At 42.1% G+C, this 24,274-nt stretch overlaps 1 protein-coding gene across 4 annotated transcripts in view; it reads right to left on the minus strand.

Annotated features, from left to right (window-relative positions):
* TACC1 (transforming acidic coiled-coil containing protein 1) overlaps nucleotides 1-24,274 on the minus strand; it is a 115,507-nt gene that overhangs the window by 61,153 nt on the left and 30,080 nt on the right. The window lies entirely within an intron of this gene.

Below are 24,274 nucleotides of genomic sequence, written 5' to 3' on the forward strand. Positions count from 1 at the left end.
GCGCTCTGGGGCCAGGTCTCTGGTAAAGGGTGCTCAATTACCCTGTGAAATTATAGCCTGTCGGTTTCCCATTCTCCTTTTTTGAGGCTTTCTCTTCATAACTTCTAAGCCTCTGATTTCTGACTTCGTCTGCTGCTTCAGAAGTATGCCAGCAGGCCTTGTGAAGGCAGCCTTCAAAATAACAACCCTCTTTATGTTGGAAGGCTGAGGAACATGGCAGAGCTCTCCTCGCATTTTCTTCGTTTTCCATATAGGGATCGCTCGCCTCAGAATTTCCAGTGCACCAAGGAAGCCGGCTCCACAAACCACAAACACCAGGCTTCACCATCTCCTTGCCTGGATAGGGCATTTCTTGTACTATTGGAATTTCCCAGAGTTGCGGTGAAACTGTGAGGTGACTTCAGCTTCTCACAGAGAGAGCAGCTCCAGAATTTAGGAACAAAGTCATGCTGAAACTGCAGGAGGCCGCCCATCTCCCCTGAAAGGGGTTGGCACTGGTGAGGAGTCATGACTGTATCACACGTTCGATAACAAACACAGAAGCAAAAAGAAGGCAAGATAAGCCATGACAAGTCGTCTTACCATAACAGAAGGGCAGAGGTTTGCCTGAAGTCTAGATAAAAGGGTTGGGGGTGTCAGGATGCTTTAGAATTCACCCAGCTCCTTCCCAGAGAGAAACACAACTGTCATGAAAGTTCTAGAGGCAACAACAATGGGTAGCAAGCAGGAGTCTTTTTTTTTTTCTTTTTGCGTCCACATGAAATACATCACAATATTATCCAATTTTTTGTATTTTTAGGTTTATGGCTCACCATTTAAACATTCAGGTGGTAAGGTTCCCTAGATTCCTGGATTTCACACAAGTGTTCTGTAACCTGGAAATCATATTACCCAATATAAATCAGTAACTGGCATAACCTGGATCCTGTTCTTTCTTCTTCCTGAGTAGTTCTCAAATCTTTTCAATCCTCTGCATCCCCATTGTAGCTAACATATAGATCCCACACTGTCCATTTTTCATAAGTTTACTGTAAATGTCTTCCAACTGGTTCTACCTCTGAGGGTTTTCCCACCTGGGGTCACCCCACCTAACTGATAGGTGACTTGTGCTCTGGTCTTGCTGTTCCTGCTCCTCTTTACTCCCAGCCCTTTGTATTCCTTGTCATAAACAGTATAGAACTGGTTCTGAACTTTTGATGTAGCCCAGAATCATCTGGGGTGCTTCTTTAAAAATACTAATCCAGATTACCAGCAGGACTTGGTAATCTGTATTTTTACCAAGTATCTTGGGGAATTTTTTCCACGGGATAAATTTGGAAAACAATAACTAGCTTGGACTGACTAATTGCTGCTTCCGGAACAATTTCCCTTTTGCCTGCAGAGTTTTGCACATTCCCCTCCCCCTTATCCCCCACCTGTAGCTCCTGGACTTTGTCCAAACTTCCTTCATGACCCAGCTCAGGGGTCTGCTCTGGAAAAACGAGCTGATTTCTACCCCCATCTACCATCTCTATACCCCAAACGTTAATAGAAACCTTTATTGTGGCCCTTAGATGGTTTTGAAAGGGGGCACTATTAATAGTTATACCAGACAGCAGGCATAAACCAGGATGTCCCCAAGATGTAAAGTCACCCTACACTTCACACACGATATATAATGTATTTGTTTACATAGCTGTTCTCACTTCCGTACCATAAGTTTTTAAATTGCAGGGACCATTGGTTCATCTTTTCTCTTTGCCAAATTTTCAATGATAAAAACATAGTCTTTCTAAATTGCAGGGACCACATCATATTTGTGATTTATTTTTATTTCTCCAGACATTAGGACAGGGCCACATACTTAGTAGGTGGTTCAGTAAATGAACAGAAGAGGAATAATCTAGTTTAGTAGTAGATCTTATGAATTTGGCTAGGATGACATAAATTCCTAAAGCCTGACTCCTCCAGGGGAAATCAAGTTTTGGAACTAGCACAGAGTAGAACTTGGAGCAAGTAATGGCCCCAGTAAGATAAAGCTGGACCTATACAGCAATTTCTTGAAACTGGAGAAGCAAATGCCCAGGTTTCTGAACACTGCTTTTCGACAAGCTCCTGGACTTAATGTGAACAACAATAAAGGAAGTAAGTACTCAATAGTTTGCATTTATTTCATTGTTTAGAAGTTCAAGTAATGAGGCTAACTGACATATTGATTTTCCTGACATTCTGGGAAAGAATGGGAAATGTCTGAAAATAGATATCCTAACCAAAGTAAACCATTTTGCTGCTATGTCCACAGCATCACAGAGCAGAATGGCTGCAAACACATGACCACATAACCAAACGAGACATATTTGTTTTGGAAATGACCGAAAGCCCAGAAAGGGCCCCATCTGTTCTCTTCCCTCCTCTGCTTCTTGTCTTTCACAGAAGCTTTGGATCAACACACCCTGAAAATTTGAAATGTAACTCCTTTGAAACAGTCCTTAATTGTGGTGTAGCCAAACCAGGCACATCCTTTGCCTATAATGGATGTTCCAGAGGGATCTGCAAGATGGGTCTCTATAGTTAAAAAAAATAACAAGGGGCGCCTGGGTGGCTCAGTGGGTTAAAGTCTCTGCCTTCGGCTAAGGTCATGAACCCAGGGTGGGATCAAGCCCAGGCTCTCTGCTCGGCAGGGAGCCTGCTTCCCTTCCTCTCTCTCTGCCTACCTGTGATCTCTGTCTGTCAAATAAATAAATAAAATCTTTAAAAAATAATAACAAAATAAAATGAAAGAGTAAACAAACTCAAACAGGCAAACAACTAACCATTTCATAGCATAGCTATTCTAGTAAAGCCTGTAGGAATGGGTAGGCGTTGGGGGCAGATGTAGTTGGAGCCTAATTGGTATGGATCCCATTTACCTGGTAAAAAGTTTAACCCAAGTTGAACTTCATCCTGTAGTGGGGGGAGCAAACACCAGAACCTCCCTAGATAACGCAAGGCAGTGATGAGGCCGTGGCGATAGCTGTGCCATCTGGAGAAGCCTGCTGTGGCGAAGGGGCAGCCCTACCCAGTTCCTGATGCCCAGCATTGCCATTTAACCATCTTCCAAGAGAAACTCAGATTGTGGATTTCATAAGACATCTTCCAATGTTTAATGTTCTTACTAATTTAAATCGTTTTAAACCTTGAGGAGGCCAACATGGTGCTGGATCAAAACAAAGCCATCAGTGTGCCTGGTGGCCCAGGGAACCTAGATGGACAGAGGGGAGTCATCAGGCTTTGAGCAAGCAAGTAACATTTCCATTTAGAAAGAATATTCTGGTAACAACCTGGGGGATGGGAGGGGAAGAGTCAAGACTGGGAGACCCAGAGAACTGCATTTCCCTGCCCCAAACCACCTAGAGAAAGCAGATGGCCCCTGCTCCAGAGGGTAAAGAAGCAGAATCGGAATTTGTGTCCTTAGCTTTCACTCCACTTGTTCAGGAAGCATCAGAGCTGTAAGCAATCCAAGCATGATGCAAACACTTTTACAGGGGAAGGACAGGAAAACCTACTGCTAAGGCAACCGAGTTTCCAACAGCCAGTAAAACGAGAAAGCATCTGCTCTGAGATGATGGGAGTGGAGGAGGTAGGGGAGGAGGGGAGGGCCAGGATGGTAAGAGAGCATCGGGGCTGAGGTAGCCGCAGAGAAAACCGAAAGGTCAAGCAGGCAGGTAGACAAACCCGTCAATGTATCCGTCTTCTCTCACAATCTAGGAATCTGGTGAGCAAGAGATACATCAAATTCAACTAAGATTACATGCCAGGTGGATGATGTCACCAAAGTGGCTGGGCAGCTTTGAAGTAAGTAGGCAAAGTACTGGCCTGGAGAACAGCAACTCAGTCAATGTGCCTCAGTGGAACCCCTGCAGAACGCCCCCCACTCCCCAACCCTTCTTTTTGAGAGCCATCTGCTCATGGGATAAGGGTTCCAAGACATGGTGGGGAATTCCCCACACCCGGTTACTCCATCAACCTGATCCTTGAATGCTCTCTCCTTACTCACTAGAGGTCCTTGCAAGGTCCCCCAAGACATAATGACTTGACAGTACTTTATATCAATAAAGTTGCATCTGATCCTTATAGTCATTCTCTCCCGTAGTGGGGCAGGTCTTCTCATTCTCAGTTTGCAGGTGAGGTAGCTGAAGCAGAAAGGGCAACCATCTGCCTAATGTCTTACGGCTAACTGCCGCCGGAGCTGAATCTAGAAGGCTAGTCTGTCAGTACCTTTGGTGCACTATCACACTGTAAGAAAGCAGAATGTCCTTGCAGCCACTGGTAGCCTGCCATTCCGTCAGCTGGACACTCCTTCAATATACCACGGCTGCAGTCCCTGCTTCCTGCTCACCTGGCATGAAAGCCGCAGCCAAGAATACCTATCTCCCCTCCACCCCCAATGCCAGCAGGAGTCCTGCTTTCCAGACTGACCTCAGTCTAACCAGGCAACAACTGTGCTGATGTCTGCACAAGACAACATGGCAAACAAGAGCATCTGACATATTCAAATATGTTAACATTACATTCTGAAACTTGCGAGATCAGATTGTATTCTTACTTACAGGCTACAATCATCTGTAGAATTACAGTCTTTCCTCCACTACCCAAACACACCCAAATCAGAATTTATATGATGCATTTTCACTGAAAATTATACCACAAAGAGAACTTCCTTTCTAATTTTTTAAGAGAAGAGCCAGATTTATGTCCATGGTTAAAGCTCCAGAAAGATTAAAATTAAAAGATTTAGACTGCATCTTTAGAGACTTGGCCAAACTTCCCACCAAGGGCCTGCCCAGAGACCCTTGTCAAGGCTTTGCTTTGGTGAATAATTACTGTCAGGTCGACCCTCTGATCTATTCTGTTTTGTATCACAAAAGTAAAGTTTGACTTTCCCAGAAAGTATGCCATTCTGCCTAGGTCACAATCAAACTTATAGCAGAACTGCCATGAAGCAGAGTTATACTGTGTCAGCTTTCAGTGGAGGTGGGAAAAAAAAAATAAATCTATTCTGTGATGTTTACACTGACCTAGCGTCATTTAAGAAGCCGGTTCTTAAACTTCTTATGAAGTTCTCTCCCATCCCTGTCAGACAGCATGACTGTATGCTTATTGACTTTATGAGAAAGTTCAGTTTAGCTCTACCCTGGGATGTAGAAGTATTAGCGAAAGAGTTGTTGAGTATGAAGGACAGAAACAGAGACAGGTCAGTATGTTCATTCTAAGTGAGGAAAATAACCCTAATATTATTCCTAATTCTTCCCACCAACAACCACAAATCCAAAGTTTAAAACAAGCCAAAAATAAACACAAAAGATCCAATTAAACCATTGAACTATCTTTAAATTTAGAAATATTTTCTATTCCAGGAGATACAAGTGGTTTTTCTGGTTAAACAGCATTTTTGAAATTACAGAGCCTCTTAAATAGGTAGACCATCTTGTAAAATTATTGTTATTGATTTAGCACAACTTGTGCTCTATTTTTCTTAAAGATCTTTTTTTATTTATTTGAGAGAGAGAGCACACAAAGAGGTAGAGGGGCAGAGGGAGAGGAAGAAACAGACTCACTGCCAAAAAGGGAGCCCAGTGTGGGTCTAGATCCCAGGACACTGGGATCATGACATGAGCCAAAGGCAGATTTTTAACTGACTGAGCTACCCAGGCCGCCCCTGTATTCCTCTATTGATCTTATATTCCTTTTCAGCAGATTAGGCATTAAGAAAAGTGGGCCCTCTGAATCAGGCAGCTTAACATGTTAAGCCTCAGACAAGAAAACCATCTGGAACCCTTGCTCAATTGTTTACAAGTTTAAGTTTCTAATAATGAATATTATTCCAAATTTGAGAGATCTACATTACCTCATGGTAGATAGTAGGTAGACTCTAAGACTTGAGTTAAAGAGGATGAAGGAATTTAGGAAATTGAAAAAGAATACGACTACTTCTCCTGTAGCCATTTCATTCCCTCTCCTCTATCCTACCTCCAAAATAAGTCTCCCCAAATAATACACCTGGAACACTAGAGCAATACTGACCCCGTGACCCAGGTTTTCTGATATCACCTTGATAGCAAATATTCTACCCATTCTACTTGTAAATACATGTCGCCATTTTCAATTGATGAAATACTGTCACTAAGAAGTCGGACGATAACAGATGGGGATGACAGTTGGAAAGGACAGCAGAGATTGTGGGGTGGTTAGGGAGGAGGGCTTGTGGGAGGAGTATCCACCCAGAGAAAGAATAAAACCACAAATTCCAAAATAATTGGGATACCCACTCTACCTAAATCCGCACTTGGCGGGAATTTCATGACAGTAATTCTTTGTGACTGATAATCACAGTTTCTAAGAGAAAAAGATGGGAAAGTAAGTAGCAAACTCCGTGACATGGCATGCAGCCTTCTGCTACTTCCAGCCTTTATCTTTTTAGAGCAAAAGTTCAACTGCCATATTTGGGTTCTGAAACCACATGTGTGTGAAAAGTGAAGGAAAATATGTCCTTTTACTTCTCTGTTACCGTATGAAGTGGGGAGAAGGGAAACCTCTCTTTTTTAAGTATGTTAAAAAAATTTTTTAAACTCCAAATAGTAACACATTGCTCATTTGCATCCCTAATATAAGCTAACCAACTAGCTAAATAAACGAAAGGACATTAAAATGTTCCAAATTGGTAAAACTAAATATTTAAGATGGCAATACTACCCAATTAACTAATAAATCTAATGCAAAAAAAAAATCTAATGCAATTTCAATCAAAATTCCTAGGATTTTTTTTCTTGGGATTTGTCGATATTTTCCAAAAGTTTATTTAAAAAATAAACAGGTGAGCATATTTTAAATTCTTTTAAAAAAAGAGAGAGTCAAGAAGGGATTAGGTCCACACAATATTAAGACACATTGATGACAAAATAGGCATATCCTTGCTCTGTGAAACAGAATGGAAAGCCAAGAAAAAGACACAAAATATATGAATATATTATATGATAAAGATGATGTTGTAATACAGTGGGGAGGAGAAGATTATGTAATAAGTGGTTGGGGAATAAGTGGTTGGCAATGGAGAAAAAGATCAAGTTAGACCTCTACCCCAGAGTGTATACCAAGATAAATTCCAGATGGGTTAGAATGCTAAATAATAAAAATCAAACCACAGGGAGAAAACAACCCAGAAACAACAGAATCTGTCAAAGCTCCGTCAGAAGGATGACTGCCCAATCTTTCAAGTAATTAACGAAATCACACTCAAAATAAAGATTACAGATTTGGCTACAGAAGAAGAGTAAAGCTACTAAATGTTTGCCTTCAAATTAAAAGGCAAACGACAGGCTGGGGAAAATAATAGCAACCAAAAGCTAATATTGTTATTACCCAAGGAACTCGTGAAAATCATGAAGATCATCGAAACCCCAGCAGAAATTAGCAATTATAACTGCTTGCTATGTGTCAGACACTAATCTAAGTGCTCTTTACGTGAATTATCTCCTCTAATCCCTACATCTGGTCCCACAGAATTGGAGGGTATTATTATAAGGAAGGTATTAGTATGACCTTTAAAAAAAAAAGGTCAAGTTGACTACATTTTCAATGTCTAGAGTAGGGGCTTAGCAAAAGGGGTTTCAGAAGATTGTGACCTCTCTGAAATTATATGCAAAACTATGTGTGTGTGTGTGTGTGTGTGTGTATTTGCACCCATCTCTCCCCACCTCATCCCCATATACCATCAAGTTCCACTCCAGACAGCACAGTGCAGACACCGGTACTAGTGGGCAATCTGTGGGTCTAATCTAAGTGACACCCTCATTACAAGGAGGCATTTGCCTGGGGAGCCAAGGTGCCATCAAAAAGGAGATCTTCCCCAGGAACTGCCCACCGACACACCTGAGCGTCCTCAAGGACACACCAAAGTGGGCCAGGATATCAAAAGTGCACTTTATGTGGGAGGGGCAAAAGCATTTGTTTTAACATGTGTCTCTTTGGGGTGCTCTCCTTTTGGGGTACTTTCCTTTCAAGAAACCATGTTGATGAGGTACACCGGACTCCAGGAGTCCCCCCTGATCTGACAGTTACCTGCGGTCAGCCAGGGTTTATATGCAGAAAATTCTCCTTAGACACTGTTAGAAGGTCAGTAGAGGCCTTACGCTGGGTCCCAAGGTGGACGTCATTCACCTGCTTCTTTTCATCACAAAGGCATTTTGTCATCTCACATCATCACAAGAAAAAGGGTGAGTGCAGTACAATAAGACATTTTGAAAGACCGCATTCACATAACTTCCATTACAATATGGTATTATAATAACTTATTTTATGGTTAATTATCATTGCTAATGTCTTACTGCACCTAATTGATAAATTAAACCAAGTCATAGGTATGTATAGGAAAAAAAACATAGTATATATAGGGTTTGGTACTATCTGTGGTTTAGGAATCCACTGGGGTGAGTTTAGGCATCCACTGGGGGTTTATCTCTAGTGGGTAAAGGGGAACTCTGGTAGGTAAAGGAGAACTATGGTGCTAGGTGGGGGCATTTTCCCATCTGGGAAAAAGTGGGAACAGTGGTAGGGCTCCGTGGTGGTTGGTGTTGCCAAGGCCCAGTTCTGTGCAGCAGGAAGCTTAAGAATCCGGGGAGCTCTTTTTAAGAAAAATACAAAAGGACCTTGTGAATACAATGCGAGGGCCCTTCTGGAGACCCTGCAGGGGACCTACCCAAGTGAGGGGTCCTGAAGTTTAAGCTGCATTAAATCATTAAATCATAATTTAAGCTGCATTAAATCATGGTAAATTCAACTCTGCCCAGAGGGTGAAAGAAAGCCTCGTGTCTCTGGAGAGTACAGCAAAGCCTCAACTTGGTAAGTGAAAATATTCATCTATTGAAGGAAGGGATCACATTGCCCTCCTCTAGCTTCCAAAAGGCATTGAAAATTTTTAACTGTTGGAAGTTCGATAAAGGGGTCAAAAGTTATCTTCTATACAATGTGTGGAACCTAACTCATGGTTCTATTGCTTCTGTACAAGTGTAAATACACACACACACACACACATTTTAATTATGATAAAAAGTAAATCTGTAATACTCAGGGGAAAGGGAGTGGGGAGAGGGTAGTGGGGTTATGGACATTGGGGAGGGTATGTGCTATGGTGAGTGCTGTGAAGTGTGTAAACCTGATGATTCACAGACCTGTACCCCTGGGGCTAATAACACATTATATGTTAATTAAAAAAAAAAACCTGTAATACTTTTCTAGCATCATGCACCTTCTGCACCCTTATCCTTTGGACTTCCACAGCCATGCCAGCAGAGTCTAACTTCCTCCCACAGCCATTATTTCCTTATTTCTTCTGGTAAAAGAGCCCCCTGAGTTTCCACTGGGCACATGGCCACCAAGCAGAGGCCACATTTCCCTGCCCTTTCTGCAGGCAGGAGTGGTCTTGTGACTTAGTTCTGGCCTGGGAGAAGTGAGTCAGGTGGCAGGTATGACTTTGGGGTGATGTCCTTAAAAAGAAAACTGCTGTGCTTGCCCCGTGTTGTGGGCTGGTGCTGAACCAGCTTCTACTGTGTGGACGAGGACCACACTTGGGAGATGGCAGAACAGACGGACGGAGCCACGCCTGACCTCTAGATGGACATCTGGACCAGAGTGGCCTGCTGCCCTAGACCAACACACCTGAGACCTGTTATATAAAAGGAATAGAAGGCCATCTTTGTGCTACTCCCTACTGAGTCTCCTGGTGATAAGCAACCTCACCTCCTCCTTACAATACAACTTGTTTTGGGGTGTTTAGCATCTTCAGTTCCCTTAGATGGCCATGTGGGAAGAACCTGCCTTCAATATCATTCCACATCATTGTGAGAAAGATGACATTTGGGTTCTTTCCAAAATGCATCCTATATCACAGTGGTGTCTTTTTTCTTAAAGCCAGAAAATTGTCCAGCCGTGAGACTTGAGCCTGCCATGTGGATGAGGTGGTCGAACTACCCTGAAAACAAGACTGGGCCCACCCTTCCCTCTCCCATGATGATCTGAGTTGTAATACCACCTTTCTGGAAATTAGGGAGTCATGTCTTTAAACATGACAGGTGTGGATGAAAAGCTAAAGGGAAATGGAAGTCAACACTCGGTCTTCCAGGCAGAATGGATTTGGATATTGTATGAAGGATATAGTCTCTGCTTGAATTCTTCTTGAGTATTTCTTGGAAATGATATGACAAATCCAGCACTACTATATAATAAATATGAGTATTTTGCCAATTCAAAGGCTGAAATCATAACTGACCCACATTTTATAAAGAAATTAATCACTGTTGTTCTTTGGCTTGAATTCCAACCAGAGTTATTTCCGGTACTCAGCCATAAAATATTTTTTTAGAAACTGTTTTCATGTAGACTCATAGTCAGTCAGTCATTTTGTTGTATTATCTTACAGAAGTGCCATAAGTCTGGTCATCCTTACTGTTCTTCTCAGTACCTCATCATGTAAGATGTGGTAAGACTGTATGGATTTTCTACTTCCTTTTGCCAAGGCACAGATAACTACTGAGTAGAATGTATTTGCTTCAAATCATTTTCTGAACAGATAATAAGTCAGTGACTCTAAACCTAATCATCTGCCCAAGATCTCACAGAACTACAGAAATTTTTAGATGGAAAGGACCTTTGCCAAAGTCACTGAGCTAAATATCCTTGTTTCCAGATGGTCACCTGAGTCCCTGAGGCATTAGGGATTGCCCAAGGTACGGTCAAGGCACCAACGTTCGCATGACTGGGACTTACATCTTTCTGGCGGGAAGTATAAATTCTAGGCTTTCTCCCCAACTCTAACAGATATACACACTTGGTATGTGGAATAGAGATAAAACTCCTCGCCCCCCCCCCGCAACAATCACCTCATTTTATTTTTTTAAGTAGTTCCATGCCTAGCATCAAGCCCATCACGTCATCCTCAAAAGCAACTTGAACTGTTTTATAGAACAAAGAATTTCTTTTTTTTTTTTAAGATTTTATTTATTTATTTATCTGACAGAGAGAGACACAGTGAGAGAGAGAACATAAGCAGAGGGAGACAGAAAAGCAGGCTTCCCGCAGAGCAGGGAGCCCAATGCTCCATCCCAGGACCCTGGGATCATGACCTGAACCGAAAGCAGATGCTTAACGATTGAGCCACCCAGGTGCCCCAAGAATTTCTTTATACAAATAACATTGTGCTTTGTCTAAAAAGTATTTTAAATACCTTTAAGGGAAAATAATACATATGTTCATTATTTCATTCAATCATTCCAAAGAGTTTACAAATGACAAAATAAATCCAGTCCTTGTCCACATGAGCTTAGGCATTAGTGAGTTTAGGAAGCAAAGAAATAAATATGTAACTTACCAACTGTGGAGTGTGCTTTATCAGGACAGCACAGGGGCCAAGGTCAAGGCCAAGGCGGGTGGGGGGTTAGTGGAAATAAATCAGGGAGGGGACAGGCTGAGGCCCAAGGGATGGAAGTGTCAGGGTAACAGCGTCCTGGCAGATGAAAAAGGAGCCTCTGCTTCAGGTAAGTGTAGCCAAAGCAAAGCGAGTAAGGCTGAAATCATAACTGTTTCAGATATTGTTTCAGATATCTGAACTGTCCAGATATTGTTGGTGGAGCAGGAAAGGCACAGGTTTCCAGGGGGATGGTGGGGGGCCTGCTGGAACATGGTCTTTAAAAGGTGAGTTTTTGATGACACACAAAAAAACAAAGATGAAAGGAAAACTCACCCATAATTGTGCTTTTGATAAACTGCCACCGTTAAAATGTTGGTGAACAATATACCCTGTTCTTAGCTTTTTCAAGGCACATATGGCGTCAAATTATTTCTATTTTTCTAATTATTCTCTGTCATTCCCGACTAGAAGTGGCTCCATGAACACAAAGCATCTTGTCTACCTTGCTCTGTCTGCAGATAATACTTGATGACTGAATGAATAGACACAAACTTCCAAATACTCCTCTTAAAAATACACAAGCATGTACTTACAAGCATGGATAGACAGACAGGCAGACAGACAGATACTTTTACACACTGTGATTTAAATATCATACCACCCTGTGCTGGAGGTGAGGACTTAATCCCTAACTTCTCCACTTTTCAGCTGGAACTCTACTCCCCAGAGGAGGAAGTGGGGACTAGGTTATGAAACCAGTGCCCTTCCTGACCCCGTTGAGCCCATGTTCTGCTCTCTCCCTCAGTTGCAGCAGCAAGCCTTCCCTTGTCTACCAACATTTACATCATTTGTTCCCCATGGAAGGATCTTCAGGGGGTTTACTGTTCCTCATTATAAGTGCAACTGTGACAAACAACACCACACATGTATTTTTCACACAGAGACAATGATTTCTTAAAGAGTTAAAACCCTAGATATGGGACTGTAGTGTCAAAACACATTTTAATATTTGGATGAATATAGCAAAACAGCCCTCCAGAAAGGCTGCACTAATTTACCTTTTTAAATGACGGTGTATGAGATAGCCTTGTCCCTCAACCTTAACCAACAGTGCATCTGAAATAATGGCAGTTGGTTGGAAATGACATTGTTGGTTTTCTTTGAACACATTTGATTGCTAAAGGAAGTCTGAACATCCATTAATGTATTTATTGAACCAGTGGCTGACTCCCTTTCCTTCTTTCTTTGGTAAATGGAGTGTTTAAGTCCTTTGCCTTAAATCAGTAGTTCCTCCCGGTCCTGGGACCAGCAGCATCAGCACTGCCTGGGAATTAGCAGTGCAAATTCTCAAGACCCACTCTGAACCTGCCAAATTAGAAACTTGGGGGTAGGGGAGGGGGTAAAGGAGGTACAGCCTCTGTGTACTCTCCAGTGCAAAACAGCCACATTGCAGACCCTCCATCTCTACACAGGGTATAGGTCTCTAACTTCCAAACTAGAGACAAAAAGCTTTTTGATCAACAGCAAATTCCATATTTCCTCCACAAAATGGTATTTATGGCCTGAATTGCACTTACCATTTCCTTTCATTCGAAATATTCTGAACTACGTCAACAGGACCCGGGAGCCCACTGCACAACCAGTACCAACCTCACAACAGTACCCCGAGATGACACCTGTACTATCTGCCTAGACTCATGAACCCATTCTCTGAGCAAAAAAGTCCCATTTTCTTTGAGCACCCACTCCCTCCCACGCTCAGGGCCTGTGGTTTGGGTCTACCGCTCCTGACGCAGGAATGGAAGAGTGAGTCAGGCCTGACTAAACACCACATTCCACAGCCAGTCCCCTGACTGCCCTCCCCCACCACAGCCCACCCACATTTGGTTCTGCAAAAGGCACATGACCCAAGCCCATCCAACTTACGTCTCCTGAAAACCTCTCTAAACTTGGTCACCACTATCTCTCCTGTTTCCTGTATCAAACCTGGGCCCTCTGACAGGATTTGGAAGAAAATCCAGCAACCAAACGAAGGGAGACATGCTGAAAGCTGCCCACAGGAGCCACCTGTAGGAGAGATGGCCTTTACCATGGTAACTGCAGTGTATTCAGCAGGAATCCTAGAGTGATGTCAGCAGACAGTATGTGCACAAATGTGACTCTGCACTGGGATTAGCCAACTTGATGGGCATTTTCATTAGTCATTGGCCTCTTGGTTCAATAATCCCTTTATTTAAGAAGCTCTGTAAGCCTCAAGTAATGACAGCTGGTAGACATATTTCCCAGGCTGGTGGATGCCAGGAAAGGATATGAGGAGTCTGTGTGGTAACATTCTTCAGCCTCATTCCAGGGCTCCTGATACATCTGCTTGGTAAAAATTGGCCTCAGATGTTCCCAGGATTCATTCTCCCTCGCCAGCACCACCAAAGGCCACATTTAAAGAAACTCCCTAATGCTCAGATATTATTAAAGTGTCCTCATGCTGGAATCTGTCTCTTTTCCCTTGGGGTTTGATTTCCCCCCCCTCAAATAAGATATTCAGAATTATCTTTAGTATCTACACTTTAATAAAATTAACTCATTCAAAACCATCTACTGAGTGCCTCTCAGCATGGGCAAGGCAGGCCAAAGGAACTGCTTATTCTCTCTGAAATTGACACACAGAGCAGGGACATTATAAACAGCATAATGCAAGGCACTGATTTGTTTCACACATCCCCAGCCTCTGCCTGACGAAAGTGGAGGAAAGCTCAAGTATGACCAAAAAAGGAAACACCATGATTCAGCTTCCATAGAGGGTTTTCAAATGTGTGAAGGGGAAAAGTATGGGGGAGAGGAAGAAAAAAGGGAGGGAGGGAGGAAGGGAGGGAAACCTGAGCATGGTGACGTTACTGATGGCAAAAAAGGAATGTGAGCCCAAGTCCCTGCTCCCCTCAAGATTATTCTGCTCCTGGGGAGCAATTTTCATGCTGATAAATAATGTAGCATCAAAAAACCTCTCTGCTTTGTACAGAACATGAGAAATCTGGGATTTGATACTGTCAGCCAGAGTATTCATACATACTCTATTCAAGACACAGACAACCCTGAATACAGCTCTTCAGCTCAGCAAGGGAAACCACAGTCACCTGACATCTCTATGTCTGCGACTGTCACAGCTCTGGAAGGATGTGTGGGAAAATCAGCGCCAGCCACACAGGTCCATGTTTGTGTGTACACACACACATGCGCACACCCACACCCCACATACACATACCTCATACACACTGCACACATACAGTCACACACAGAGACCCACATGCATGCACACCATACACAGATACATACGACAGAATCACACACACACACACACAATTACTCCCACTCATTGTCACACACACACACCACACCCCCCCAGGAGGCGCTGTTCTTCAGTCCTCCCACCAGGGGGCGCCACCCACTATCAACACCTCCTCACACCCGTATGGTACACACACAGAGACACACACACATACAAACACACGGGCACACGTAGCCCCCCTCCACACGCATACACAGCCATAGGCACTTCTCATACACTTCAGTCCTGACACAAACCCCAGCCCCAGCCCCACTGACCATTCATTCATATAGGGATATGGAATCAATCAAATAAGACAATCATCAGGGGTATAAAAACAACTTCCACTTAAAAGAAAAAGACCATAAAACTGGGAAAGGACTGAAAAATGAGAAACACAAGGAGAAATTAAAAACTGTAGGCCTAGGGAAACAAAGACTGAGAAAAAGAGATATTGAAAGCGCCAGTCAAGTTTGGATTTGGTTTTGTTTGGGTTTTGGTCTCTGAAATACATTCTTCAAAAGCTGGGCTAACCCCACTTCTTAGAAGAACAGGCATCCTAGAATGTTTATAGCAGCAATGTCTACAACAGCCAAACTATGGAAAGAACCTAGATGTCCATCAACAGATGAATGGATAAAGAAGATGTGGTATATATATACAATGGAATACTGTGTAGCCATCAAAAGAAATGAAATCTGGCCATTTGCAACGACCTGGATGGAACTAGAGGGTATTATGCTGAGGGAATAAGTGAATCAGAAAGACAATTATCATATGATCTTCCTGATATGAGGAATGTGAGTGGGGAGGTTTGGGGGTAGGTAAGGAAAAAATCAAACAAGATGGGATCAGGAGGAGACAAACCGTAAGAGACTCTTAATCTCATGAAACAAACTGAGGGTTGCTGAGGGAAGGGTGGTGTAAGGAGAGGGTGGTTGGGTTATGGACCTTGGGGAGGATATGTGCTATGGTGAGTGCTGTGAAGTGTGTAAGCCTGACGATTCACAAACCTGTACCCCTGGGGCAAATAATACATTATATGTTAATAAAAATAATTAATTTTAAAAATAAAATAAAACACCAAAAAAAAAAAGAGGAGGAGGAGGAGAAGAATGGGCATCCTGCTGGGTGAGGGGAGCACTAGGGTCCCCTTTGCTCTCTGCAAATGAAACCTGCTCTACAGATTTGCCAGCCAGGAGCTACAGCAACCGCCAGGGGGCACCAGAAAGTTCTGTCACACATTCAATCAACAAACAGTTTTTATTTGTTTGTTTGTTTGTTTTTTAAGATTTTATTTATTTATTTCACAGGCAGAGATCATAAGTAGGCAGAGAGGCAGGCAGAGAGAGAGGAGGAAGCAAGCTCCCTGCTGAGCAGAGAGCCCAATGCGGGGCTCGATTCCAGGACTCTGGGATCACGACCTGAGCCGAAGGCAGAAGCTTTAACCCTCTGAGCCACCCAGGCGCCCCAACAAACAGTTTTTAAAGAGAGTTTCTTCAAGGTTTGTAGTTCCATGAATACAAAAAGTCACCATGAGTCCCCCCTCCCCGTGTCAAAAACAGGGTGTTTATCCTGCAATTCATCCCTTGCATACCAATGAACGATATATGAAGGAGAGGGAAGACTTCCAACTTCTCAGAAGCCACAAAAAAATAGGCTCAGAACCATGGGGTTTGGAGTGAAGAATGCACGCCCAGGAGAGTCAGGATCCCACCCAGCAGAAGGTAAAAGAAGTATGGAATAATTCAATTTCATCCTCCCTCAGTCCCTGTGTTCCTTTCTCTGACATGTACTATAAGTTGGTATCAGATGACTCTCATTTTATCCCACCCAGCAAAGGAGTCTCCTGAAGAAACCATCTCACCTCAGACCAGCCGCCGCCAAGAACTAAGCGGATGGTGGATGGCGCCCCCTGGTGGGAGGACTTGAGAACAGCGCCTTCTTCCTGGCAAGAAGCCGGTGAAAGAGGCCAGCTCCACACCTTCCTACCTCTCCCTCTCTTCCCTGCCGCTCCCCTCCCCCACGGCTGTTGTCAGCTACTTTTGAAATTTGGACACATCTCTTAGTCCTAATCTTGTCCTCAAGGGAACTTTCCAACAACCACTTCAGGTATCAACTGTAAAGGTGGCCCATGTTCTTCAGAACTTGACTTGTGTTCCCAAATGTCATCACTACCGGCCACTGGACTTGTACCAGGAACCGTGGCTTCACGCACGTGGAACCAGTGGATGCGTGGGTTTGCGAAGGCAAAGTAAGGAATGGGGGAAGGGACTGGACTCAGAAATGCTTAAAAGGTGATGTCTCTCAGGTAAAATGTCAGTCATCTTCCCATCACTACTTCATGCCTAAGCCTTCCTAGTTTTGTTTTCTCAAACCCCTATTTAAGAACAATTTTGATGTAGCCATAGAAACATAACATTTTGCAGTTGTTAGGAAAGCAAGACTCACAGACAAAAATAATTCTGCGGAGAAACCCAGGAAAAGCATTCTATCTGCTCTGTGTAAATGCAATAGAGTAAATGGGTATTTATCTACAGGATGGGCAGGACAGTGTTTCTCAAACATTTACTTTGCTGAAACTATGTTATCACCAGGGACCAAGCCATAAAAACTTACTTTCTAGCAGATAAACGGAAGCCTCTGCTGGTTAATGAGTTGCCTATGTGGCCAACTGACACTGGAAATGACTGGTAATTTTGTTTCTTCTGCTTCAGCGAGGTGCATTAGACTGAATCCCAGCTCCACAATTTACTGGCTCTTAACCTCCTCCAGGTTTCTTAACTTTGTCTAGGCCTCGGTTTATCTCACTGTAAAATTGAGATAATAATATCTACTTCATAGGGTATAGGAAAGGATTTTTTTTTCAAACATTTATTTATTTTAAAGACAGAGTACATGAAAGCAGGGGAAAGGGCAGAAGGAGAAAGAGAATCTCAAGCAGACTCCCCCTAAGCACAGACCCCAACATGGGGCTCGATCCCACGACCCTGAGATCACAACCCCATGACCCTGAGATCATGACCTGAGCTGAAACCAAGAGTTTCAGCTCAGGTCATGAAGTCAGGTCAAACCAAGACACTCAACTGACTGAACCACCCAGGTGCCCCAGGTCTAGGAAAGGGTTAAACAAGATAATGCATTTGCTTCAGGATCCCTGACACTCCTAACTTTTATATATTGTATATATGTGTATTTTCATTTGGAAAAAGTCAACATTTTTCATAGGTTTACGTGACATTTTATCATATTATCAAGGGATCTGTGATCCAAAGGAGTTTTAAGAGCTGGTGCTCGAGAGTACAGCATCTTTGTAAGATGCCTATGGGCTCTCATCCTTACCAGTGACATACCACGCTGTTGGGTTTTTACGGGGACTTATGGTAGGAGACAAATGTGTGAGTTAAATTAGAAACAGAACTAGCCTGCTTTCAGAAAATAGATATGACTCCAAAGTTTCTGAGCAATACCCCTAAATTTAAGCAAGTCAAATATGATTTCTTTTGCCTACAATTGTTATTAATAGCATTTGCAGCAGGCACACCACAAGATTGGTCAAAGCAAAATTGTACTATGTCCAGGCAAAATATATATATATATATATATATATATATATATATATATATTCTCCACAGTATCCTTAGCATTGAGAATTCTGAAAATGAAGAAATGTCAGTGTGAGAAATGCTCTTACTCTCTGGATTTACCAAGTCTCTACAGGTAGAAGAGCTGGCAGATAAAGGATGAGTAGAGAATAGTGGTTCATCATTTGCCATTCCTTATATAAACCCACAAGGACTTTATATCATATTACCATGAAATATAAAGTCTAGACTGTCCAAGGAAAGTGTGTGACAGCATGCAGATGACCTGAGAGGATCTGAAGGCACTACTGTCTCCAAACAGGAAGATAAACTTTTTAAAATGAAACCTTCAGGGGCGCCTGGGTGGCTCAGTGGGTTGAGCCTCTGCCTTCCGCTCAGGTCATGATCTCAGGGTCCTGGGATGGAGCCCCGCATAGGGCTCTCAGCTCAGCAAGGAGCCTGCTTCCCCTTCTCTCTCCTACCTCTCTGCCTACTTGTGATCTCCCTCTCTGTCAGATAAATAAATAAAATCTTAAAAAAAAATAACAAAATAAAATGAAACCTTCAAATGAACCACAGACTGACCTACATCAGTGTAAAATCTATGAAAAAAGCTCAATTGTGAATATTCTTTTTTCCCAAGTTCCACATATGCCCCCGCCTCCATTCCCAAAGTCATCTCCACTCTCCTCTGACTCTCTGGCAAATGTCTTGCCTCCCAAATTATGAATGAATACTCAGATTTTAAATATTTAAAAATGCGTTTCTCTGCTCATGTAAATTCCTACATAAATAATAAATAATATTCACAGGGCCTGAACACAAGAAGGTAGTCAGTTAATATTTGTTGAATGGATAAGAATGGAAAGAGAAAAACCAACAAGTGTTAAACGGAAGGAGCGAGAGGTTATAATACTCAATTAAAAAATATATTTTTTATTTTTATTTACTTATTTGAGAGAGAGAGATAGTGACAGAAGTAGCAAGAGAGAGCATAAGCAGGGAGAAGAGGGAGAAGCAGGCTCCCACTGAGCAGGAAGCCTGATGTGGGGCTCGATCCCAGGACTCTGGGATCATGACCTGAGCCAAAGGCAGATGCTTAACCGACTGAGCCACCCAGGCGCCCCTAATACTCAATTTTTAAAATGGTATTACAACCTGTGGGAAAGGAGGGATTATTTAATGCAGGTTTTCCTCAATTTACAACAGGGTTACGTCCTGAAGAACCCATTATAAGTTGAAAATATCATTAAGTCAAAAATGCATATGCCTAAACTATGGAACACCACAGCTTAGCCTAGTCAACCTTAAATGTGCTCCGAACACTCACATTAGCCTACAGTTGGGCAAAATCCCCCAACACAAAGCTTACTTCATAATAAAGCATTGAACATCTCCTGTGACTGACTGAACAGTGGACTGACGGAGAGAACCAGAAGGGTGGTCCGCATAGGCATAGTCTACCCTTGTGATCGTGGGGCTGATCGAGGCCTGGGGCTCCCTGACGCAACCCAGCATCATCACAGAGGATCATCTTGCCTAAGGCAAGCCTGGGAAAGCACCAAAACTCAAAACTCAAAGTATGGTTTCTACTGGACATATGTGACTTTTACACCACCATCAACTTGAAAAGTCCTAAGTCAAACCATAGTAAATCAGGGACTGTCTCTACTTAAGACTAGTACTGGAGTAACTGGCTAGCTTTTTTAAAAACAACAAACAACAAAAACATTAAAGCCTTACCTTCACTAATGAGTCTAGAAATTTCAGATAGAGTAAATGGTTTATTAAAAAGAAAACTACAAGAAGAAAATAGTTATCTCATCTTGGGATAGGGAAGAACTTACTAGGCATAAAAGCAGTGGAAGAAACCCTACAGGAAAACATGATAGGTTTATTTATATTAAAAAGTAACAGGACTACTAAACGTAATGTGGTATTCTGGATGGGGTTCTGCAATAGAAAAAAATTGTAAGTTCAGGCTGCATTCATTCATTCACGCATTTTATTTATTTATTTATTTATTTATTTTTAAGATTTTATTTATTTATTTGACAGATCAGAAGTAGGCAGCGAGGCAGACAGAAAGAGAGAGTGGGGGAAGCAGGGTCCCTGCTGAGCAGAGAGCCCGATGCGGGGCTCGATCCCAGGACCCTGGGATCATGACCTGAGCCGAAGGCAGAGGCTTTAACCCACTGAGCCACCCAGGCGCCCCTCATTCACTCATTTTAAAGATTTTGTTTATTTGTCAGAGAGAGAGAGCTCGAGCGAGCGCACAAGCAGGGGAAACATCAGGCCAAGGGAGAAGAAGGCCCCCTGGTGAGCAAGAAGCTTGACCCAAGACTCCATCCCAGGATCCTGGGATCATGACCTAAAAGGAAGGCAGACAGTTAAATGAATAATCACGAATTATGTCATCGTGAATTATGACATTTTCACACAATAAAAATAACTTATATAAAAAAAGAAAAAGGATATCAGATAAGAACTAAGTAAATCTGTATAAAGATAGATTTCAGTTAATATATCAACTATGGTTTCATGAATTATAACAAATACTATACTAATATGAGATACTGATAATAGGGAGTCTCTGTGTGAGATCTACAGGAACTCTCAGTAAGTCTGCTGAATTTTTCTGTAAATCTAAAACTGTTCTAAAATAAAAAGTTAATTTAGAAAATACCTTCCCCATGAGGCACCTGGGTGGTTCAGCTGGTTAAGCATCAGACTCTTGGTTTAAGGCTCAGGTCATGATCTCAGGGTTGTGAGACTCTGTGTTGGGCTTTGTGCTCAGCAGGGAGTATTTTCCAAGACTCTCTGGCTCTCTCTCTCTTTCTTCCCCCACCCCCACGCACGAGCGCATGCTCTCTCTCAAATAAATAAACAAACAAATCTTTTAAAATACCTCCCCTTCCAGGGGCGCCTGGGTGGCTCAGTGGGTTAAAGCCTCTGCCTTCGGCTCAGGTCATGATCTCAGGGTCCTGGAATGGAGCCCTGCATTGGGCTCTCTGCTCAGCGAGGAGCTTGCTTCCCTTCCTATCTCTCTGCCTGCCTCTCTGCCTACATGTGATCTTTGTCAAATAAATAAATAAAAATCTTTTAAAAAAGAAAAAAGATTTTAAAAAATCCTCCCCTTCAAAACAACAAAAAAATGGTGGACAAGGGTTATTAGATTTGTATGACATAACAGCTAGGCATATAAATCTCTGGATTCAGGCTGTCTAGGTTTAAATTTCAATTTTATCACTCATTAGCTGTGAGACCTCGGGCAAACTGTTAAATCTCTCATGTATAAAATAGGAATTTAAAATCGTACTTACTTTATAGGACTATTTTGAGAATCATGTAAGTCAATGTATGTTAAGACATTAACATTCTCCTAACACACAGCAAGCACTCAATAGATGTTAGCTGACCTCATCATATAAAGAACCCTCACAATTAAATATGAAAAAATTAGTATTTCAATACAAATTGGTTAATAGAAATAAATTAAAAATTACAGTTGGTTAATAATATATGGAAAAAAGTCCACTCTCACTGATAATGGACACAAAAATTAAATCAAGATTATATATATTTTTCTTATCAAACTGGCAAAGATTCAAAATGATAGTGCCTAGCATTGGAAAGGATGTTATACTGCTGAGGAGGGGGAAGGAGTGTAATCAATACTAGATTGGGGGCGATAATTTGACAATATACAGTAATATATATAACATATAACAAAACATTCAGAATGTTCACATTCTTTGATCCTATAATTAAACTTCTAGGAAAGTATCCTAAGTCATTAATCAAAGATGTACAATGAATTATAAGGATATTTACTAACTGTATTATTTACATGAGCAAGAACAGTTACCAACCTAAATGTCAACCATTTAGGAAAAAATTGAATAAACTATGGTACATGTAGATAATGTACCCTCTCAGGATAATGATACAGAGAAATATTAATAAAGTTAAGTCAAAAAATCAGAATATACAACACAGTGTAACCCCACTTTTGAAAAATATATTTACTGGGAAAAAAAGAGAGAGTTGTATGTACCAAGATATTAACAGTCATCTCTGAGTAATGAGATTATGAATTATTTATTTTCTTTATAGATTTTTGGGTCCGGTACATGTTACAACAAGGATGAACCTTGAGGACACGATGCTGAGTTAAGTAAGCCAGACACCAAAGAACAAATACTGTATGCTTCCAGTTATAGGAGGGACCCAGAATAGGCAATAGAGACAGAAAGCAGAATAAAGGTTACCAGTGGCTAGGAGAGGGGAGGATGAGGAGTTATTGCTTAATGGTTGCAGAGTTTCTGTCTGGGATGCCAAGAAAGGCCTGGAAAATGGGTGTTTGTGATGGTCACACAACACTGTGAACATACTTAATGCCACTTCATTTTAAGTGTACACTTAAAATGGTCAATTTTATGTTACGTGTATTTCACCATAAGAAAAAGAAAAAATCCCACGAGAGCCTGAGTGAGCTTCCTCAGAGGATGGGCCTCCACGTCCTGTGGCCATTTGAATGCGACCAGTTCATCTCCTGACCTTGGGTTAACAAATTCTTGCACCCTGCAGCCCACTGTCTACAAACCAACTCAGACATCACACCTCTTGGCTGGGCTCAGAGCCAAACTCGGGGCTGGATCCCCAAGATCACAAACTGAGCCGAACTCAAGAGTTGGATGCTTAACCAAATGAGCCACCCAGATGCCCCTTCTCTTCTTGATTTTTAGTACAAACACGTACCAGTTGGGAGAAGCTGTGGGGTGGAAGTGGGGGTGGGGCACAGTTGGTCACAGAATTGAAAAGAGGGAAGAAATTGTGGAACAAAACTATACCTGAACCTTCTTAGAGTTTCAATCCTTGATAGACCAACTACTTTATCTTTTAATGATTTTTCAGAAGATTTTTCTTCCCTTATTAACCTTGTTACTATCTGAATTACCCTCAGGGTCTAGAAGTTGTGATCACTAAATTCAACATATACACACAAACAATCCCCTTGTCTTTCCAATTCTGACCATTTCCTTTTGTGCTGGCCTCCCAGGGAATGGAGCCATTTAAACATGGGTATTTAAAAAATATCTATAGCAATTGGGAAATTAAATTTTTTTTTAAAGATTTTATTTATTTATTCGACGGAGAGAGATCACAAGTAGGCAGAGAGGCAGGCAGAGAGAGAGAGAGGAGGAAGCAGGCTCCCTGCCGAGCAGAGAGCCCAATGCAGGACTTGATCCCAGGACCCTGAGATCATGACCTGAGCTGTAGGCAGAGGCTTAACCCACTGAGCCACCGAGGCGCGCTGGGAACTTAAATATATTTAATGACAAGAAAAATTGCAATGGTTTTCAGAAATATTATTTCCCAAATTTACTTATTTTGAGTCCTGTGTGTCTAAAACCTCAAAGCCAGAGCTTCCTTTTCAGGTCAGGAACATCTGTCCCACAGTGACTTGCCCATCAAGAGGCATTTGAGTTTAATTGTTGCTGATTTTGCAATTCACTAGAACCTTGAAGAAACTGTAATTAATTCACATGATCAGGAAGGCCCATGGCAAAACCACTCCAGACCTTAGAAACTCCTCCTAACAATGTCACTGTCCTATCCCACGATGATGTCCAAATGCAAACAAAGATTGGTCTAGAAATTCAGTAAGGATTGACAGCAGGTGCATATCTTGCATTCCAGGCAGACAAGTTCAACAAGCTGTAGATGAATTAGTCACACGCTGGATTCCCTAATGAATAACAGGCTCTGTTTATGTCATTCTTCAAATCTCTCCACAAATCTGCCAAAACCAACCACCTAAGGAATCAGAGGTTTCAAACATCTCACCAAACGGCCATATTCCCAAACACACATCTGTCCTCTGGATAGTGCTCTTTCTGGAAAATGTAAATTAACTGAGAAAAAAAAAAAAAAGATTAACTCAAGAGA

Source organism: Neovison vison, chromosome 11 (assembly GCF_020171115.1).
Source record: "Neovison vison isolate M4711 chromosome 11, ASM_NN_V1, whole genome shotgun sequence".
NCBI lineage: Eukaryota > Metazoa > Chordata > Mammalia > Carnivora > Mustelidae > Neogale > Neogale vison.